We start from the raw sequence: 23,747 nt of genomic DNA, 5'->3' as shown, positions 1-23,747 counted from the left end.
TTGCTCAGTCAGGGAAAACTGCAAAGAATGGGGCAGATGATCCCCAAACTGGTGGCTTATTCTAACACTTAGATTCACCAAGCCAGCAACAAAACAGCTTCTACAATACCTTACTGGTTACCTAGAACCCAAAAATAGAGTTCTCCCAAAGCAATCCTGCCCTGGGCTTTCACCCAGACAGCCAAGTCAAATATGGTGAGGATTACTGAAAATCTTATTCACTATATATAAAGTTTTACTGATCCCAAGAGATCGGACACATTACCCACCAGGTCGATGAATATTTCAGATCTCACCCAAATACACACTTACACCCAATTCTTATTAACTAATCTAAGATTTATTAAAAAGAAAAGAGAGTCATGATGGTTAAAATATCATTATACATACAGATAGGAATAAAGTTCTTAGGTCAGTTTCATAGCAGAGATGGTGTGATTTGTAAAAAGTCCTTCCAGAATCAATTACATTGGTTATAGTCCAATAGGCAGTCCATGTACAGAGTCTGTTTAAATGCTTCCATGAGAAATTGTAGGGTAATCCAGAATGGAGCTGGAGACCTCAGTTTTGTGACTTAAACTTCCCCTGACAAAGTTCAAGCAGATCTGAGATGAACAGGATCAGGTCCCAAAGTTCTTTTATAGATCTCTGGCAGGGTACGTTAGCCTCTTGACAGCAGATAACAGAGCAGACATTCCTTGGATGAAGAATAGCTAGTATACATTATTGTTTTGAAGTAAACTTCCTAGGCACACACCAGTAATTAAATGCATTCATTAGCATAAGGTAGTTAACTATTCTAGTAGTTCATAGGTAGTTTACTACAAACTTCAAAGAGAAATAAAAAACAATTCTATTATTACACCACATGTTTCATCTAATTGCTAATATTCCCTTTTGGTCTCTGAATCAATAGAACATAGTAATGAAATATTACAGACAGAAACAGAAATTTAGCATCTACACACTATTTAGATCACATTATTAAACCCTTAACAGATATAAGTGAACAGACAAATACAACTGGTATTTACTTCTGATTCTCTGACATTTCAAAGGATTTAGTTTATTTACATGGCTTTGATAACTATCTACAAGAAATGACCCTGTTTATCATTTTAATACTTCCCTAATATGTTCTTAATGTTTGATTTTGGTTAACTTAACCTGCTGATTGTTTAACCCTTGTTGGCTCAGTGTCACAGAGTCAAGACAAAGTTGTCTCACCATATGCTTTCTGCAGTCCTACTTTCTTTTTCCAAAATATTTCTTGTGGTATCTTAGCTCCCAGAAAGTCCACAAGAAAGTAAGTGACTCAGATGATGATTCTGCTCTGAAAAGTAACATTTATAATGTTACTGTCATAAAACTCCTTGTTTATTTTCCAGTTATTTCCAGACCAATTTTATGTAGTTTTATCATAAAGTGGGGGAGGAGGGGAGAGGAGTTTTTCTGCTTGTAATCATTGCAAATAACCAGGGATATGAAAGTCAAGCTGGCTTCTTCTGGTTGTGTCTCTTCAACAGGAGCAAAGACTTTGCAGATGAAACTTAGTAAACAATTATTTTGATGATCCATGAACCGGAATAAAATCTAACTCATTCTTTGCTCAACTGTAAAGTAAAGTAGTAAAATATTATTTTGTCAGTGAAATAATTGTCCATAACACTAAACACACAAAGGGCCCAAACATGGAATTCTTAGTAATATTGAAGTCAATCAGAAAAGGAGTACTTGTGGCACCTTAGAGACTAACCAGTTTATTTGAGCATAAGCATGAGCATCCGACAAAGTGAGCTGTAGTTCACGAAAGCTTATGCTCAAATAAATTGGTTAGTCTCTAAGGTGCCACAAGTACTCCTTTTCTTTTTGCGAATACAGTCTAACACGACTGTTACTCTGAAGTCAATCAGACTATTTTCATAAACAAAATGAATAGCATTAGCAAAGGTCACCTTCTGTAAGCAGATACCTTGAGGAAGATGTTGCAATTTCTGACCATAATAGCAGTTTAAAGTTAGTGATGGTCAGACCTAACAAGGCTCAGTTTGTATAAACATGCAAACTTTGGTACCTTAGCCAAAACTATGAAGGGAAAACCCATCACTTTAGTAAGTTTCCCTGAGACACACCTTTCCCCATGGTCTGGGATCCTTCCTTCCTCCTCATAATTTCCACTCTTTCCCCCTCTAGTATGTATTGTGGAATGTTTGTTTGGTGTCACAGCCTCATCATGGCAACAAGGGATCTACATTTTGTTTGGGCTTCGCCTTGGAAAAGCCATTCTGGGTTGGAATCTGGGTTGGTTGGTGGGTGTTATAAAGGGTGAGAGGTTAGGGTCTTATCTACATACACATTTGTACAAGTTTAATTGAAACAGTTCAGCTGAACTGATGCAACCTGTGTCAACACACTTATTTTGGTTTGAGTGGCTTATTTTGATTTAGGTTAAACCTGTCCCTAATCAATTTAAGGTAAACCAAATTAAACCCTGATGAAACTGAAATAAGGGTCCATGCAGTTTGACCCTCTTTGTCTAATTTGGTTTAAATTTACTCCTTTAGTTAAACTGGTGCCACAGTTTATGTGGACGAGGCCAAAGTGCCAAACAGTTGGACCAGAGGTTGGATGATCTAATTATCTCTCTTTGTTAAGACGAGACTGAGTGGCTGTGCCAGGCTTTTGAGATATTAATTGAAGATATGTCTAAATATCTCAGAGTGCTTTAACAAGTGCACAAAACTAGTTTTAGGTACCCAGTCTCTGAAAATCTTCTGCTCTCCATTCAGGTCATGTCATATCTTGCTCTGAATACATAACCAATGAAGTAATTTGTTTTCCTCCTGAGCTGTGGGGAAGTAAAATATCTTTCCAGTTTCACAGCTCCTATCTTCTTTTGGTTCCACTCACTACTTATTTCTAGACTGTGGAGAAAGATGCTAGCTGGGTAGCTGTAACAGTAAGTAGCACTCATGCTATACATTTTCAGAGTGTTACAGCATGTTAGTTGTCGTGTCTCCCCTCACCCCCCTTCACCCCACGGACCAAAAACAAATCAAACCAAGGGAGGAAGTAAGTTTACAGCTAGGGACCCTGAAGAGTGGACAAATGTTAAGTGAATTGTCCAAGGCCATTATTGGGAGTCTGTCAGAGCTAAGATTAGACCTAAGGAGATCCCAGCAGGCAGGTGTATGCTTAGATCACCAGGCGGCGCTGCTGAGCTATCATTTCAGCACAGAATTAGGTAACCCTGAAGTGGCACTTAGCAGCTCAAGGAAAACTCTGCAAAAGCATTGTTCAGAAATGCATTTTGTTTATGTAATGCATCCAGTATCTTCAGTTAATCAAATCACTTGCTCTCCTTTACAAAATGACAATAGTCTTGAAAACACAATCGTTTGTTTCTGTTTCTGCTGCTAATTTTTCATGTGCACTCAGTCATAATCCTTTGCTTGTGACATCACTGTTTTTCCATATCAACTAATGATGCTGTGCTAGATTGTTCTGGGGTTGGGGGAGGGAGAAGAACCTGTGGGAGCAGATAAACTCTCAGGAAACAAAGATCCTGATTTCAAGCATAAATGCTCTTTGTGATGAAGAACAAAGGGAGTGTGAGACAGAACATTTAAGCAGAACTGTTTTTGAGTAGCTTTTTGTTTTCCATGAAGCATCTGCAGTTCCTCTAAAAGGATGTTGTTGCATAGATCCTCCAGAGGTTTGATTCTGCTGGGAAATTTTCACACAGTACTTTGGAATGGGTTTAAAATTCTACACAAATCATGTTTCCACACATCCCTATTGCCTTCTGTCCATACCTGCTGTTATGCTCTGAATTGAGCTGGTTAGGACAGAGACGTATGGGGGAAAAAAATCTTTTTACTATGTATAACTTGCCTATCTTGAAGGGAATGTTCATAAAAGTGCAGTCTGAGAAAAAGTAGTTTTAAAGATGCTCAAACAAGAGGGGTTCAAACAGATTAGTCACCACCAGAAAGAATACAAAAATTCCTGCTGCAGCTGCTTGAAAAGTTTCAAACAAGCACATTCTGTTGAAAAATAATGTTAATTTGAAAATGAGAATATTCATGAAAAACTTGAATATTTTTGAATTTTCTTGTGATGTTTGTGTATGTTTTTCTTTTCCCCCTCTTCTTCTTTTGTAACTTTTTATCTTAAGAAAGTAAACCATTATCAAAATGGTTATCAATGTTATTTTGGATAAATACAAAATGTAGAGAGCTGATTCAATGTTTTAATAAAGCTTTCAATAGAAGTTTTTTGAGGAAAAAAGTTTGAACCCTGTCAGATTTGAAAAAAATTGAAAATTTTTCACGAATCTTTTGTAACTAGCTCTAGTTATAACTGCAGTGGCCATTCTCACTGATCTCCAGATCTGTATTCATTTCCACTAATTCCTTTCCTGCTGCAAACCCTGGCAAAGATCTTCCAAGATAAGGCACTAGTAAGTCATTTCACCTTGCTGGCAGGAAAGTCTGTGGTTTCTTTCAATCCTGGGCTTAGATTAGTCAGATGTCTGACTGCCAGTTATATTATAGGCTGGTTTAATCACAGCCCAACACAGTCATCTTTCACTGCTTTACTCTTGCGGCTGAGATGGGGCAAGAAGTTGTTTGTTCACTGCTCGTTCACTATGGAGTGGGCAACATGAGTATGTTGGTACAAGGGAAGGTGTTTCTAACGTTCTTGAGTTTCCTCGTGTGGGGTATCCGTATGCATGCTCAAGTTCCAAAAGCAGCAGTTAGCACTTTAAAAAAATGTAATAATCATAGGATTTGGTGTCTCATCAGCTGACCAGGAAGCCAGGTCGGAGGGTGCTGGGAAAGACTTGAGGCAGAAGCTCTACAATGAAGAAAAGGGAGTCTGAGTATATTAACAGGTTTCAGAGTAGCAGCTGTGTCAGTCTGTATCCGCAAAAAGAAAAGGAGTATTTGTGGCACCTTAGAGACTAAAACCAATTTATTTGAGCATAAGCTTTCGTGAGCTAATAGCTTATGCTCAAATAAATTGTGTAACCCTTCTGCCCGTCAGAGTTGGCAGCAACAAGGGCCGGGTTCAATATCTAGGGGTTCCATTCCAATAACACAATGCAAACCGGCTCGAGCCCCCACCCAGTGACCTGGGACAAATATATATCACCCCTGCTGGGTGCCTCCAAGAGGCAATACTTCCCCTCTCACAAGCACATAGTCTGAGTGTAGCAAAAGTCTTTTAATAACAGAGAGAAACAATGTGGCATTATGTTGGGGAAACACCACCAATAGGATTCATAACACAACCCATGAGCAAAAACAACCCCACCCCAGGCAAATTGAGGCATGCCCTTTTCCCTTTGGTTCTTGAGTCCAGCAACCCCAAATCACCCAAAGTCCCAAAAGTCCAATGCCCCAAAAGTCTCTGTCCCTGGTCAGGGCAGCCCCAGAGTTCGAAAGTTTATTGGCGGAGCTTTACCTCCCAACCTGGGTGGAAATGGGACGGGGGTAAGAGGCACCTTACGTGATCTGAAGCTGACCGCCCCATAGCTCCATAGCGGCGCTCCGCCAGCCGCCCCACAAAACTCCTTCGCTCAGCTGCACTCCGCTCCACCAGCCGCCCCACGAGCTCCTTCGCTCAGCTGCGCTCCGCTCCACCAGCCGCCCCACGAACTCCTTCGCTCAGCTGCGCTCCGCTCCGCTCCGCCAGCCGCCCCATGAACTCCTTCACTCAGCTCCACGGCCAACAAGCAGCTCCTGCCATCCACACACTGCTCCGCGTCGAACTGCTTCACCAGCCGTCCCGCAAACTGCTCCACAATATATCTTCAGGCTCCCCCACTACTTAACACAACACTCAGTGATTTCAGCTCTTAGGTGAATTCAGCTTATAGTAGGGGAGCCCCAGTGCTGGTGCACTGTCAGCCCAAAGTGAGCTCAGCAGCCTATAACTAGACTTCTAATGAAATCAAAATTAGCTCTGATATTCCACAGTGGAGAGAGGAGGAAGTGCAATCAGCATGTAAGGCCCTCACCAAGGGGCCCATGCCACCAAGTATTAATACTTGTCCCCAGCCTCTCTCCATTCACACAGTTTTGGAACCCATGACCCTTGCCTAGCGAGTGCTACTTAGTTGATGGTGAATCCCTCCATCATAACAAAAGGCCACGTACAGTTCCAAGCACAGTTCCCATAATCAGGGTAATAACAGTTTATTCTTCCTGCCCCAATAACAGAGACACTGGGGGTCCCACAGCAGCCAAAGTGACCATTTGGGCAGCTATGGTCTCATTCTAGGCATGGTGGGTGTGCCTATGCAAATGAGATCGGCCCCTGAAGTTCTTTTCCACAACTTGCCACACCTCACCACCAGATGTCAGGGTGGAGCTCATCCTGACACTGCTTACAATTGGTTAGTCTCTAAGATGCCACAAGTACTCCTTTTCTTTTTGAGTATATTAAGGGATAATACTGGTTTTAGTATTTAAAATTCCTTTTTCAGTATTAAAAGAAAAAAAACTTTCTGTGATTTTTCCTCACTGTCACATGACCACATCATTTTATTCCTTTTCTTTTGCTCCTGCTAGTCTCCATTTTTCTCTTACCTTTATGTATCTTTCTGTAATTTTCTTTTCAGCTTCCCTCCACCAGTCCTGCATTCTCGAAACTATTTCAACCACTGTCTTTCCACCCTTCTGCCCCCAATCAATTTGATCTATTTCCTAACATCTACTAATAACTGACTTACAGGAATTTGTTCAAGGTTCTAAATCAAACCTAAATCAAATTTGTTCAATTTCTGGGTTAGGAGATGGGGAACAGCACTGGGCAAAGAAAGTAAGCCCAGATAATTTCAGCCTTGAATGGGAATTCTTTTTTCAGAAAGCTACTACACTCTGAAAACTCTTTTGCAACATTAACTATAGCATCTACCCGCTGTAATTACTTACCAAAACCTCAAGTTCATCCTGTTCCACTGGTGGCTCATGAGAATTTATAGATTTCCCCCCCCCCTTATTATATACTTTGTCCTAAATAGCTTTCATTGTGTCTTGCATCTAAAGGGGATTTAAGCTTGCTCAATAAAGATTGATTTCTTTTTTTCTCTCTTTCCTTCTGTGTGAGTTAGACTGTTATTTAAAATTATATGTATAAGGCTGCTGAATGCAATTATTTTGATCAAAATACAATACTGAAAATGACTACAGGACTAGTCCATCAAAAGAGAAATCTCTTAAGAGGAAGCTTTAAATCTGTACTTTTGTATAGAAAATGTTTGCTTGGTTTGTTTTCTATATGCATAAATGAATCCATAGAATCAACAGGTTTTAATTTTTTTAACTGAATTCGAAGTCACCTACGACTGTCAGTGGAGCTGCATAAAATATTGATAGCAACACTTCTGTTGCTTTTCTATATTTAAGTTTACAATAAAATTACAAAATTAGCACAGCTTTATGAAGTTTTGCAATTTTTATGGAATTCCAAATGAATTTTTTTGTCAGCTAGACTACAACAGGTTTTTTAAGAAAATTTTTTGCACTCTTCTCGTTTGGGCTGTTCAGTTGGTCACATGATTTTATTCTTGTTCGTTGAGTGGCTGAGCCATATGTTGTCATCTGGGTTAACAGAGGCCAACTAAATTCACTTTGTGGTGATTGTGATCAAATTTTGTGTACTCCTTGGAGCAAGCCAGGAAAACATTGGCAACAGCAGAGAACATCTCTGCTTTACAATTTATATCAGGAAAAGCCTCTTTTTTTTTAATTGTGAGCCTTCCCACTCTCTCACAAAGAGTAACCAGTAATTAATCTGAGCAGTGGCTCTGCCTGTCAGTCCTCCACTGTTCTAACCATGCAAGACATGAGATAGAAGAGATGAGTCCATGTACCAAAAACACTGGATGAAGAGGGCGCATAGCCAAAGACCGTACCAAAAAGGAAGTAAATGGATTCCGTGAGGACAGATGAGTGTTACCCATGAGATCATCTGTAGATCTGGGCACCTCGAGTAAGCATTCATTCTACATACTCTGGTAATGTCAAGGCTATTGTGCCATGAGCTTTTGTACATGGTTTGGCTGCATTAACTCTGAGGTTCATGTTTTTATTCTGTTCCCCTTGAAGGTAGAATACAGATCAGAAGACGCAGTAATGGTCTTCTCAGCATGATCCTCTTGCACGTTTCCAAGCAGCAAATCTGTCTGGAAGTTACTGCTGGCTGAACCAGCTGCTGCTTCTCCATAGCTGTAACGATTCTGCACTTAGTTTGCTTTTTAGGAGAGCTGGTTGAATGTTTCCTAACAAAATGTTTTTTGATAGAAATAGGTTGTTGACTAAATGGAAAGAGGTGTGTGTGTGTGTGTGTGTGTGTGTAATTATTTTTCAGCTAGCCCTACTGACTACTTCATGACACTCCCCCCTACTTTTGAACTACACTTTTGGTTGTATTCATTCTTCTCACCTGTATATTTGAACAATGATTAATTACAGTGAATTTATTACCTGGAAATGGACAAGGCCTGGGAATGGGACTATTATGCAGTTTTTACTCTCAGCGATTAAATAGAATATTGTTTATGGGTTTGTATTTCTCCTCACAAACATTTACAAAAACTGTTCTGTTGTACATGATTGGTGTTGGAGTCTCAGACTAGAAAGGAAACTTGTAGGAGCCAGCCTTTTACATTTAACCAAGTAATTACCCTGCAATGGGTTATGACCACAGATCTATTTCTCTCATGCAATTTATTTGAGAACAGGCTTTATTCTGAATTATATGGCACCAGCTGCTCTCTCATCATAATGTGTATTTCTTGCACTGTGATTTAAAGCCCCTTTGGATTTAAGTATCATTGGTTTCTGGTCTGAAATCACCTTACAGCTGTTAGTTGCATTTCTAATAGAGTATGGACACTTTTTCTGGCATTTCATAATTGATCTCTCACTGTGAATAAGTATTATACATGGCATAGGTGTGTATAATGTATTTGTGCACATGCAAATATATATACATACAGGTGTGAAGACCTAGAACAGTGGTTTTCAACCTCTTCATTTGCAGATGCCTAAAAAATTTCAAATGGAGGTGCAGACCCCTTTGGAAATTTTAGACATAATCTGCGGCCCCTCAGTTGAAAACCACTGTTCTATGGTAACAACAACCTTTTGTGGACCCTTTAGACATGGTCTGCAGACCACAGGTTGAAAACCACTGACCTAGAAGAACAGTGAGATTCCTCAGATATGTTTTTGCACATTGAACTGTCAGAAAATATTGTTACTACAGAATTCAGAAAATGTGATCGGATTCAGCATTAGCTTCTGGTAATGAACAGAAATAGTTGGAATATCTGTAACAGTGCACTCAGGCAGTCAAATTCTTTGCCTTTCAGAAGAAGGTGTTTAGATCTTTTTTTTTCTGCTTTCTGTTACAAACCTTTGGACAATTTAGCATGTTATATACAAATTGGCTTAAGTAACAATATAAACTGGTATGACTCTTTGTCCAAAGCTTGAGCTGAACTTTGGAATGATTTAATATTAAGATGATCACGTTTCATATTTTCTCACCTGCATAGCACTTTCTGATTCTATTATTTGTTATGATGTCCCAGTCAAAGATCAGTGCTTTGTTGTGCTAGCCAGTACTCCACGTGCCAGTAGACAAAACAAGCAAATACGGGGGGGAGGGTTGTAGGGAGGATGAAGTTATTACCTCTAGCACATAAAATTAATAGAGTTTCAGAAAAGATGTCTCAGCTCACCAGTTGCCTAGTCTATGCCAGATGGTAGTGATAGGTAGGCATCATGGCAGAAGTTGATTTTAGGAGAGACTTAAGAGGATAAGATCACGGCTTTATGATTTTTTTTTTTTTTGGCAAGGGAGCTTTTCCCATGCTTGTGGTTAAAAACGTAGGGTTTTTTAATCTTCCCTTTTAAGAGTCTACTATAATAGTGTTCTGTATTCCTAGCTTGACCTGAAGTGGGAAACACAAGAATTTGTGCAAATTTGTTCTAATTTGATTTCCTATCCAGTTTTGAAGAATCAAGTTTCAACCCCGGAATGGCTGTATCCAATACTGCAACACAGAAACACAGGCGGATGTAGATCTTTAATGTTCAAAATATACACTTCACTTTAACCTTAACCTCAGGTTATACACAGATGGCATTGCTCTGATAGTTAGAATCAGAAATCTAGAATTCAAATGCTAGTATTATACTGACTTCTACTTGCTGGTTGTCTGTGTTTTTCTTTTTTTTTTATGCGACAGATCAGCTAATTGAAAGAAATAGCCTGGGACATTGTAGTGCTAAAACATAGCCTGTACTTTTATGTTCTATGGTATTTAATATTCATAACAGAGAACCTATGATGAGAGATTAATCTCATGGCATCCCTCTCAACTATGTACAAAAACACATTTCGGAAAGATCAAAGAAATATTTTCAATGTTGTTTCCCTTTGTGTTTGCCAATTCATGGCCAGACAATACAATGACTTTGTGTGCAGTTGAAAAATATGTGGAAGTGGAGAGTAAAATATCTGATAATGCCAAATTATTAGCTAATAATTTGTTTCATTCTTTTTTTCTCAGTGGATCATGAACACTTAATAAAACTCTGCAGTTGAATGTAATGGCTATTTTGCACAACTGCACTATATAACAATTCAGGTTAGGAGGCAAAGAATATTTTATCTAGTTGGGTACAATGTTGTGGGAGGACACGTGGACTAATGCCATTGCTTTTGCAATATGTGCCTTGAAATCTTTTCATGCTTTGGCATTATATGCAATTTGATGATGATCTTTGGGTTTTTGTAAACCAATTTACACCTTGAAGCTTTTTGCTTTGATTTAGGGGAGGAGTCTGTGACTTCCCTGATTTTATTCTCATTTCCCCCAAGGAATATTTTCTTCTCTTGAAACTCTTCCCTGGGGGATTTGATAACAGCCTTCAGCTACCTGAAGGGGGATTCCAAAGAGGATGAAGCTCGGCTGTTCTGAGTAGAGGCAGATGACAGAACAAGGAGCAATGGAGGAGGTCTAGGTTGGATATTAGGAAACACTATTTCACTAGGATGGTGGTGAAATACTGGAATGGGTTACCTAGGGAGGTGGTGGAATCTCCATCCTTAGAGGTTTTTAAGGCCCGGCTTGACAAAGCCCTAGCTGGGATGATGTAGTTGTTGTTGGCCCTGCTTTGAGCAGGGGGTTGGACTAGATAAGATCTCTTCCAACCCTAATCTTCTATGATTCTATGAATCAGGCAAAACTCTGAAGAAATCAGTAGGATTTTTGACTGCCTAAGGACTACTGCAGAACTGGGTCCTTAGTCTAAATTTCAGTTGCTCCCTCTATTCACTGTCGGGGGAGGGGAAGAGGAGGAGGAGGGTAGAAAAGAAAAGGTGGTATGTGGACCTCGAGACTTTACAGAATTTTTTTTGAACTGCATTGATACACCAGATGTCTTTTCTGGACCAGAAATCAGAGACTTAGCATGGGACTTGTTATGAACTAAAAAGAATCTATATCTCTGACAGTGTAGCTTAGAAAAAATAAGACGTTGATAAACCTCAGGAGTCCCATCCTATCACCATCTGTGAAAGCTGTTGCCTAGTTTGATATATGAGAAGGAAGGAATCTCAAATGACAACCAGAGATGAAGATGAATTATTTTTTTCCAAATATAGTTTTCTTTTGTGTTTCTTTAGGTTGAGGGACTTTGCTCCCAAATCATTGTAATGTGCCTTGAAACTGTGAGTTAATGAAAACCTACTTTAATTAAACTGTGAAAAGATGACATACTTTTATTTTCAATTTATCAATCCCTCTTTTTTTTTTCTTTTTTCTTTTCTTTTTTTTTTTGTTCGTAAAATTGCTTAATTTCCCCTCATCCCCCTGCAAAAAAAAAAAAAAAATGTTATAAACATGTTAGGAGTGAATTAAATTCTTTGTACAATCACAGCGTACCATCTTAGTTAAAACGTGGTATGTTTGCTTTGGGAATCTTAAAGGGAAAGCTCACTGATTTTCACATCATACTATTTTCAAATAAAGTTTGACAAAAGGAAAGAGATAAAAGCTTCAACTTCTTAAACTTTCTTCCATTTCATCTCATGAAATAACTATTCCATTCCAAACAGCGTGTTTCTGTTTTGAACAATTTCAGTCACTTGAAGTAATTTTAAGACTGTAATCTTAATTAAAAAAAAATAGATTGTTAGAATTTAAATAAATATTATCCTGTACACTAGATATCTTATTCTCTGAAAACCCGGATCCTTCTTAGTGTAGTATTTTTGCCTTTAGATTCCTCAAACTAGGCATGAGCAATTTGACCTTGACTGTCATCAGCATGTGACAGGAATATAAATCAGGAGATTTCTCTGGAGCAAACACTTTAAAGAACCTGCCTCGCATATAATATTTTCTAGCTGCACACATCATTATTAAAATAAAAAAAGTAAAATCTTTATCTGAGAAGGTTCTCTCCATTTTGTTCATGGATTTCACAGCTTTGATGTTATTCTTCTCTTATTGTGACAGAATTGTATCCAAATATGACATAGAAAATTACGGTACTTATAGAGGTTTTCCTTGAAGATGTATACAAATTTCTGCATTTGCTGCATTAAAAGCATTCTCTCAGCTGAATAAAAAAATTCATATCCACAAAAAGCATTCTCAAACTGTTGCACAGCAAGTCTGGGAATTGCAAATCTTTCATTGTATTGCATTCTCTAAATAATAGTTTATATACAGTGTATTATACATTTTGATCCTACGAGCCAAATTCTGAGCTCAGCTACACCAATATATCTTTGGAGTTGCTCTGTGGAATTATTGTGGATTTGCTATAGTTTAATTTAAAGCAGAGTCTGATCCATTGGATTAAATTTGAAGAAGAAGAAAAAAAACCTGATTCATAAAAAAACTAGAAAAGAAATTCAGCAATAGATACAAACAGAGGTAAAGAATAAGAGAGGAAAATGGTGGGAGCATGGTGCATGAAGAGTGCTAACAATAGAAATTACAAATAAAGAAATAGAAAATCAGTACACCAACACAGACAGAAAAATGGACATGTGAAGTCATACCGAAAAGACACAATACAATACTGTGTGTGGAGATGGGGAATAGGTGGAGGTTGTTAGAACAGAACACATGAATTAATTACTGATAAATTGTAGAAGTTAGAAGAATTTTTATAAAGGGGATGTTATAGCACAAGTTTAATTGGATTTTGAATTTAATCACATAATTTAAAAATCTATAGCTGCAGACATGATTTTTAAATTACAATGACAAGTGAGCCTTTTGTAAACTGTAAAATTCTACCAGCATATAGTGTGTGTTTAAAAGTGTTTGAACAGATAGGGTTATAATGAACTGGCAAAAAAGCAAGATGTGTGCACATGGGCAGGTTTTCAATCCCTCCAGGTGACAACTTCCCTGAACAACCTAAGGAAGGAAACAACATAAAGATTAAGAAGAAAGGAAATTACAACGGCCTGGTCGTATTGCAGGGTGACGCGAGACAAGATGGACTATGCTGATGATAGCATGGAGACTGTGAGATAGCAAGTACAACAGGGTCTGCCTCCCAAGTACATATTGTGATCATCTTGCTAGACCAACTGGCCCATATTTAGGCCAGGACCTGACTGCTTGGTGTTCTGCATTGAATGGACTGAGGCTGTGATCAGGGGTGAAAGTTACTTAAAGGATTTACCGGTATGCCGGAGTCCTGAGCACGGGGGGCGGGGCCTCAATCAGAAGGGGGCAGGGCCTCAACCAGAAGAGACAGGGCCTTTAAATCCCCGGGCCCTTTACATCGAGATATAAAGGCAGCTGCTGTAGTGGCGGCTGGGAGCCCTGGGCCCTTTAAATCACGGCTGGAGCCCCATGGTACTGGTAGCTGTAGCGGCAGTCAGGAGCCGGGGCTCAGGCAGTGGTTAAAAGGGACCGGGGCTCCGCTGCAGTAGTGGCAGCCAGGAGCCCTGGCCCCTTGAAATCACCGTCGGAGCCTTGGGCCACCACTGCTATTCTGGGGCTCCGGCGATGATGTAAAAGGACAGGGCTCTGGGAGCCCTGGGCCCTTTATATTGCTGGCCTGGGGAAGCTGCCCCCTGCCAGTATGGTCGGCTGTGTACCGGCTCTTGCCGATATGCCGTACTGTACCAGACCAGCTTACTTTCACCTCTGGCTGTGCTGATGATCACTTTGTTCCAATATTCTTCTTCAACTTCTGTGTGAAAACTTCTCTCCAATAGCCTGGGACCAACATGGCTACAACAACACTGCATAAAACCAGAAGGTGTTTCCTGGAAGAAGACTGATGGATGGAGAGCAGGAAGAGGGATTTCTAGCTGATCTATACAATCTGGGGCTGAAGGCAGGAGGGCAGTGGAGGGGCTCACTGCTGACGTGTCCACTGTTGGACATAGGGGAACAGTGTGAGGGCCATGGGGAGTGAGGGATGCTCTCTTGGTGAGGATGAGCTCCAAGCAGAGAGGTGGTGGGGTTTCCTACTTGGAAGAGAGGGGATGAACTCTAACTGGATGGGCTGAGGGGCCTGTCCTGGCAGAGGAAGAAAAGATGACCTGGCGGGGAGGAGAGCTAGGTGTAGTGGACGACAATGGAGCATGGCGAGGATGTACTTCCAGCAGAGAGGCTCGGGGGGGAGAGAGGAGAATAGGGTTTTAAGGAAGGACAACACGCACAGAGGATGATATGGACTATGTTTTAGGACTTTTGTCACAGACTACTTGCATTATGTTTTGTAATTAATACCTTTCCTGGGGGCCCATTTTTCTGTAAAGGGAGCCTGGCATAGAGTCTTTGGATTACCTGACAGGGGAAACTGAGGTGGGCACACCAACTGTGCTGTGGCCTGGCACAGGAGGGGACTCCAGGAGTGGCTGGTCTATCACAACAACCAATAAATATATTTAAATTTCCTAAAACTAATTTTTCTTACAAAATAGCAATTTTGTGTGTCTAAATATAAAATGTGCTTAAAAAGCAAATATTAAGGTTGAAATATATGCATACAATGAAAGCAAATAACTTCCCCACCTCTTTCCTGCCTCTCATTCCACCAACCTCTTCCTGCCACTTTTAAATCTGGCTTTGCATATTTCCTTCACACTCTACCTGTGAAGTTTTAGCACTGACAAAGGTGCTATGCACTTATCCCTGCATGTGTGGTAATTGTAAAATAAGCAGTAGATGGGCCTGCTCAAACTTCCACTGCATCCGATTAAGTGAGCTGTAGATCACGAAAGCTTATGCTCAAATAAATTTGTTAGCCTATAAGTTGCCACAAGTACTCCTTTTCTTTTTGCGGATACAGACTGACACGGCTGCTACTCTGAAACTTCCACTGAAGGCAACTAGGTGTATTGCCTTTGACTTCAAGGGGAGCATGATCAGGCCCCCAAATCTACCCCAAACTAGCCTGTGACAACTTCCTATCCTTGCCCAGTTAAGCAGAATAGGATGGCCATTCTGCAACAGGAAGATTTGTGACTCTCCCAAACTTTTTAATATAACTAATATAACTTTTCAAACTGTTACAATAATTTTAATCCAAATCTTATATGAACAGAAAGCATCCTTTTATAATGGTCTCTTAACTTTCTCCAATGGTGTGATGGTATTATGACCTTTCAAAGAATTCTTAAAAGCAGGAAACCTGCTGTAAAATGTAGGCTGAGATCAGTTTCCTGAAGAGTTGTCACAGCTAGCATATTCTTATCAAGTGTATTTAAGTGTGAGGCCAAATGCATAAAAATGGCCAGTATTCCCTTCCTATATCCCACTGCGTCTAGGTGAATTATATTTCCAATCAAAATGTGAGATACACAGCACAGCAACAAGAGCAGTTAAGACCAGGGCTGTAGATGCTAGCTGATAGCTAGGTCTATGCTTTAATACTTCTATGAATATTTTCTCTAAAAAGCTGATAATACTGAGAACTTTTCTTTTGAAAATAACATTTTTGTTTTTTCATTTATTTTTAATATTTGGTGTGTGCATATGTGCGTTCATGTGTGCATAGACTTATTTAGATACAGATATATAAATCATGGCACCACTGAAATCAAGGGTAGAAATCCCATTGTCTCCAGTGATGCCAGGAACTCACCCTTAGATCTCTGCATTCCTATAAAGCAATAAGTGATAGTATTTCCCCATAGAAAAGGGAAATTACCAAAAAGAATTCAATGCTTCCTTGAGGCCCCGAGGCCTTTAAATATCTCACTGCAAAATCTGGAGGAGTTAGTGTATTGAAAAGTTATTTTAGACAATTTTCAGAGGTATTTAAACTTTTAGTAAATGTTTCTCTAACTCGGAGTTCTGTACTTTTGGCTCCCACGGTAAGCCAGAACCCTGACTTTGTAGGTGGATGAATATGGAAAACATTGTAGAACACTTCTCTGAGAGTTTTTCTTTCAACTATATGGCACAGGAAATACTATTTAGATGGCACTATTATAAGGTGGGCGCATAACTGGTTGGAAAACCGTTCCCAGAGAGTATTTATCAGTGTTTCACAGTCAAACTGAAAGGGCATATCAAGTGGTGTCCTATAGGGATCAGTTCTGGGTCTGGTTCTGTTCAATATCTTCATCATGATTTGGATAATGGCATAGAGAGTATACTTATAAAGAGATACCAAGCTGGGAGGGGTTGCAAGTGCTTTGAGGATAGGATTAAAATTCAATATGATCTGGACAAACTGGAGAAACTGGATAAAATTCAATAAGGATGAATGCAAAGACTCCACTTAAGAAGAAACAACCAGTTGCACACACATAAAATGGGAAATGACTTCCAAGGAGGGAGTACTGGGGAAAGGTATCTGGGGGGTCATAGTAGATCACAAGCTAAATATGAATCAACAGTGTAACATAGTTGCAAAAAGAAAAAGAAAGAAAACATCATTCTGGGACATATTAGCAAGCGTGTTGTAAGCAAGACACAAGAGGTAATTCTTTCACTCTACTCCATGCTGAATAGGTCTTAGGAGTATTGTATCCAGTTCTGGGTGCCACATTTCAGGAAATGTGGACAAATTGGAGAAGGTCCTGAGAAGAGTAACAAAAATGATTAAAGGTCTAGAAAACATGACCTGTGAGGGAAGATGGAAAAAAATGGGTTTGCTGAGTCTGGAGAAGAGAAGACTGAGGGTGGGACATAACAGTTTTCAAGTACATAAAAGGTTGTTACAAGGAGAAGTGAGAAAAAATGTTTTTCTTAACCTCTGAGGCTAGGAAAAGAAGCAATAGGCTTAAATTGCAGCAAGGGTAGTTTGTTGGACATTAGGAAAAACTTTCTAACTGTCAGGGTGGTTAAGCATTGGAATAAATTGCCCAGGGAGGTTGTGGAATCTCCATCATTAGAGATTTTTAAGAGCAGGTTAGACAAACACCTGTCAGGGAAGATCTTGATAATACTTAGTCCTGGCATGAGTGCAGGAGAATGGACTAGAAGACCTCTCTAGGTCTCTTCCAGTCCTACGATTCTATGATGGATAAAATCCACGATCATTTGGTGTTCCATAAAGATATATTAACATTTGTTTGGCACAGGCAGCGTGCTGTTACTCACTCTTGGTTTTGCCACTTGCAAGTAATGAGGAATTCCTAAACTATTGCCAATTAAACCTCTGTACCTCGCCATTATTTTTGTATGTTTGCTTGTGTGTTTGATATTAGAACACTTTTGGCTCGAGCCCACTGTTACTATCTGAGTCAATGGAGTTAGGTCAATGGAGTTGGAGCATACAGACTGATAAGCCTGAGTTTTGTGCTGAGCCCATTCAAGTGTCAGTCTAAGCTTCCTGTTACTGGATTTTGTCTACAACAGTAAGTAGTAATTTGTTGCTGATCCCTACTTGCATTTCTCTCTTTCTTAAGTTGTAATCTGTTTTCACTGAGAAAATATAGAGGTGCAAAGAAAATATTTATAGTTTATTTTTAACAATATGCTGCATACTCTAGTAGAAGAGATAATACTACAGGATGTTATAAATTCCTTGATCAGTCAGTCCTTTTCCATAAAAGGAGGTAAAGGGACAGTGGAGTTACACCAAGACTGAATTTGGCCCTGTGTGTCCAAGTATTTATTAATGTGACTTGTTTTATGGGTAGATCTTCTCAATTTTCAGTCCACAATCTGTCCATAGTGACTTATTCTTTGCTACTCATTCATACGAATTTGTGCAATTCAGTCCTAAAAACCCTATTGTGTGGGTGAACATAGAAGGGATGAGCAGAATATGAAAATATAGACCTAAACACATTTGTGTTTTGGAACCATCCTTTCCTTCACAACTCAGTTGCAGATGCTCGGCCACACAGATTATTGCTTTTTTTATATTTTATTAGTGTAGGCTAATAGATTCATTGCAGCTCCTTTGCTCTTTTGTTCATTTTTTCTTTTTTCTGTACACTGTCCTGATAGGTTTGTAAAGTCAATGTCCCTAAACAGCATCTACAGCTGAGATTAAAAAAAAGCTAACATTGAAGCCTGTCAAACCGATTTTGGTCACTGAATGACTCATGTCTGCCATGGTGAGAAAGTGAATCATATTTGTCTCCCTTCATCATTTATTGCAGAGGGACAGTACTTTGCCTGTCTTTGAGATTAAAATCTGGAAACACCTTTTCAGAACCATGTCTGGTCTCTAATGATAGGTGATAGATACAGAATAACTTAACAGATCACTAATGCCTTAAGATGCTGTGTGTGTTCACTTTGTACCTTTTCAAAATTAATTGGAAGGGTTTTTGTCCAGCTCATTGACCTGAACTGGTCAAAAGTAGATATGGGGCACAACTAGACCACTCTGAACTTTCAATCTCACCCAAATGCTGACGATGTTGATTGGTGATGGGGAGTTGAATATAAGGGACCTGGTTTTAGTTTGGCAAAACAAACCGACCAAGAGCTTTCTAAAGGATAAATGTACATTTTTGCTTATCATTGTTTAAAATAGAGGGTGGCCAAAACAGGACCCAAACTTTGATGGGTAATTGGATAAATAGGGCTCAGATCCAATAGCAGCTAATTTCAGGCTTTGGCTTGGTAACAAAAATGTTGCTACCATCTTCCCACCCCCCAAACACATTGCGTGCATGTGTGTAAGTAAAACAATATATAATTAGTATTTTTAAGTTTCTAAGAATTAGATTGGCTCTGGATAGTGAAATCATCTTAAGTTTTAACCAAGTGCAATAGTTCTGGTACCTGATGTGAACAACTCCAACCATTATATATGGGAATGCCGATCACCTTGATGGCCTGACTAATTCCTGTTTGGTTTCTGAAAGAGATGTTACTTATGTCAAATTGTTTTTTTTTAAAGTGAGAATATGGGGCTGTTGGCAAAATACAGCGACAATTGAGCAGACAACTGTGCAGCTGCATTTCAGTCTATATCAATGCAGTACAGAACTGATGGAAATATTAACTTAACTAACATTAAGTTTTTCAGAAAACTTGCAGGGTGATCCTAATGAATGACTCAGCAACCAGTGTCCATCTGCAAATACTGGATACTTTATCTGTTTTATGGACTGTCTCATGTTTGTTGCAAATTAGTTCCAGAACCATAGAATTTTCACTCAGCAACTGGAAAACTACTTCAGGATTTGGCAGTTAATTGTCCTGGGATCTAACCTGAGTGGCTGAGATCAAGGAATTTATTCTTGTTTTTCATGGACTTATGCATGTGTTTAAATTTTTCAGTGGATTTTGTTTTGTTTTTTTGGATTGATCTACAGAAATGAGAACCTCAGCTACGAATATTTTGGACACCATAGAAATCAGCCATAGACCCAATTTATTTGTTTAAAGTAATATTTTGTTGTATTTACCTTGTTTAGTTCCAAGAACAACAGGCACAGAGATGAGGTGGTTCAAGGACTGTAGCTCTTTCAGCAGTGTAGGGTCTCTAGAGGGCCAAGCTACAACAGTGGTTGGGATTTGCTTTTGGCACTAAACAGATAGTATCAATCATAACTCAGTTCTCTTGGCTTCACACACCTGATACCCCTTCTCCACCATTTGATATTCTCTGCCTAGGTTTGATTGTTAGGGCTGGAAAAGGGCATGTTGTGGTGGAACTAAAAATGGAGGGAGAAACAAGTGTTCTAAAATCTAGTTTTGTAAGTCTTGGGTCTCTCAATGTATGTGCTCCTCTATTGGGATGGAAGACCTGAGGTAAGAGAGCAACCATATTTTTTACCTGCTTACAGGCTGTGGTATAGATTAGAGATTAGTGTGTGTGACTTATTAAAATAGAAGGAAGCCAAAGGCATCTCTTTCCACAAACATTTTTCCAGGAACATTGATTTGAATTTTGGAATGGATTCATTTTAATCAAGTTTGTGCATCTCTTATGCCTGCACATTCAAATGATTGGGTTTTAAGTGGTACGAAAGTTTGCAGAAAGCAAATTACTAACTGGCAGAAACCATAGAAACCAAACTTTGCTTTCACATCCTGCACAAGTATTTTTGCCAGAAGCACTTATACACGCGTTCAGTTAGGAACTGAAACTATATCATTCAACTTAACTAGCCAATCACAACTAACCTGTGCAGCTCAAATAGCAAAGTTACTTTAATATACTTTACTAGATTGTGCTATCATTACTTATGCAGAGTAGTACCTTACTCTCCAGGTAATCCTGTTGCCCTTAGTGGGGCTACTTGCGGAATAAGATAATTTTCACCTTTTGTAGGTGTAACATTTTGCAAACTCTTCAAGGCAGGCATTGTCTTTGCTATTGTATTCACATAGGTGCTGTGTACAATAGGGCAACTGGGCCTTACTGATATACAAATAAGAAATATTCGGAAATTTGTTCACGACCTTGTTTCTCAAAGAAAATTGAGACCCTCCTCCCCAACCTTCACAATTTTTGTTGAAAGATTTTGAATAACAAATAGAATGTAAGGGAATTGCTCATACATACAGCTCAAGCAGAAAGAGGCTAAATTAATCAAACTGCATGCATGATGAGAATTATTCTGCTCAGCTCTAGTCTTTTTATAATTTTTTTTCATATATTGTGTATAAACATGTATCCCTCTCTATACATTTTTATCTAACACTGATCTGTGAATTCCACACTCTACAGGGGCTACTTTTATTAATTTCTTTATTTTTAAAAGCCTCTGGTAAAATCAGTCAGCTCAGCTGTGTTTTCAGTGTCTTTCCATTTCCCCCCCTTCAAGTACCTCTCTCCTTTCCCCCAATAGCCCTTTAGTGTTCCCATCTCTAAGAACTGCTTTTTCCTATCATGAATGAGTTTTCTGCTTTCTGTCTGGATCTGCTGTTTGTTCAGTCACTGACCTCCCAGCTGCAGAGAAACATCTTGAAATAGTGGCTAAAACATTCAGTTAGAAATAGAATACGAAAAGCAAAATAGTTTAATTTCATCACGCCTAGCCCCAGAAGCTGCTCAGCAAACAGAAGTACCTTGTAATTGACACACCAGCTGAGTAGAAGCATTTGCATTATATAACCTACTTTCATTGTTTAAAGGCTAAATAATAATGAGTGCGATGACATATATTGACTGATTGGATCAACAGTGCAGATGGAAACGGTTTGAAACAGTCAAGTAAGAATTGCCAACAAACCTTCGGGTAAAAAAAAAATCAATCACCTGTTTTCTTTTCTTTGCTGTGTCATGATGTAATATTTTCAAATGGAAAAATCATTCTCAGTAATGGTTATTAAGGCTCCTTCCCTAAGAAAATAGGTGATTTGCTGAGACTTTAAGAAACAGGATAGTTCAGACTTGTCCCTGTAAAGTGGTAACGTGGATAGCTTTTATCTTTTGCTATTTCTTTGTTAAATGTTTTGGTTACATTTTAAAGTAAGGGGTAGCATGGTGATGGCCAACTCCTGAAGTCCTTACTGTTTTCACTCAACCAAATCAATCAGACAAATCATTTACTTAAGCCAGAGGCTTTTGTCTTAGTAATGAATCCAGGTTTTGGTTCTAAATTGTCCATTCTTTCTTCCCTCTTGTCCTCTCCTCGTTCTCCCTGCCCCCATGTGTTCTGCAAATAGGATTTTAAATACGAGGTTTGAAGTTAAACTGTTTTGTTTACTTTTTCTTCAAAACAATTTTTGCTTAAGGGGTGGAGAGAAGCTCAGAGAACTTATCAGGTTTCAGAGTAGCAGACGTGTTAGTCTGTATTCGCAAAAAGAACAGGAGTACTTTTGGCACCTTAGAGACTAACAAATTTATTTGAGCATAAGCCTGCGTGAGCTACAGCTCACTTCATGGATGCATCCGATGAAGTGAGCTGTAGCTCATGAAAGCTTTTGCTCAAATAAATGTGTTAGTCTCTAAGGTGCCACAAGTACTCCTGTTCTTTTTGAGAACTTATCAGCAAGTTTATTTTATTTAAAAACATAAATGTTGGCAATGGGGACTGCATATTTGGCAATGGCAATTAAAGGTTACATATATGATATTCCCTATGTTAGTGCTGTGCAAAGCTGGAATTTGGGGGCAGATTTTTTTTTCACTCCGGTGTCTTTATGGACTATAGTGACAATTAGCAAGGTGATAAAGTTTTGGCAAAATCCTGGCTTTTGTAACCTGAGTTAATAAAGGTAATGTGAATATCTAAAATACTAATATATTGAGGTTGTTGTAACATTATGTATTTCAGCCTCTTCTCCATCCCAAGAGGCCCTTAGAAAGTGACTGCTATAATTGAAACTGTAGAGCTGACAACACTACTGTTGCTTGAAGAGGAGGTTATCCCTGTATTTGCTGTTAAAGTATATGGTAGTCTGAGCCAGGTCCCCCTTGCGTACTCTAAGGGGACTTTCTCCTTCCTTTTGAACACATGTGTGACCTCTTGTTCATGATATCTTGAATGGAAACTATCAGTGGACCAGGTCATAGGCAGCCAGGTCGAGTGGTCAGAGTCTGAATGCCAGAGCCAAGGGCTGAGGCAGAGTTGGAATCAGGAATGAGAGAACATAAGAATGGCCCTACTGGGTCAGACCAAAGGTCCATCTAGCCCAGTATCCTGTCTTCCAACAGTGGCCAGTGCCAGGTGCCCCAGAGGGACTGAACAGAACAGGTAATCATCAAGTGATCCATCCCTTGTTGCTCATTCCCAGCTTCTGGCAATCAGAGGCTAGGGACACCATTCCTGCCTATCCTGGCTAATAGCCATTGATGGACCATTCCTCCATGAATTTATCTAGTTCTTTTTTGAACTCTGTTACGGTCTTGGCCTTCACAACATCCTCTGGCAAGGAGTTCCACAGGTTGACTGTGCATTGTGTGAAGAAATATTTCTTTTTATTTGTTTTAAACCTGCTGCCTATTAATTTCATTTGGTGACCCCTAGTTCTTGTGTTATGAGTCATAGTAAACTACACTTCCTTATCTACTTTCTCTACACCAGTCATGATTTTATAGACCTCTAGCATATCTCCCCTTAGCCATCTCTTTTCCAAGCTAAAAAGTCCCAGTCTTATTAAGCTCTCCACATACGGAAACCGTTCCATACCCCTAATCATTTTTGTTGCTCTTTTCTGAACCTTTTCCAATTCCAGTATACCTTTTTTGAGACGGGGTGACCACATCTGCGCGCAGTATTCAAGATGTGGGCGTACCATGGATTTATATAGAGGCAACATGATATTTTGTGTCATATTATCTATCCCTTTCTTAATTATTCCCAGCATTCTGTTCGCT

This window comes from Lepidochelys kempii, chromosome 5, assembly GCF_965140285.1.
Source record: "Lepidochelys kempii isolate rLepKem1 chromosome 5, rLepKem1.hap1, whole genome shotgun sequence".
NCBI lineage: Eukaryota > Metazoa > Chordata > Testudines > Cheloniidae > Lepidochelys > Lepidochelys kempii.
This window is presented reverse-complemented; position numbering follows the sequence as displayed.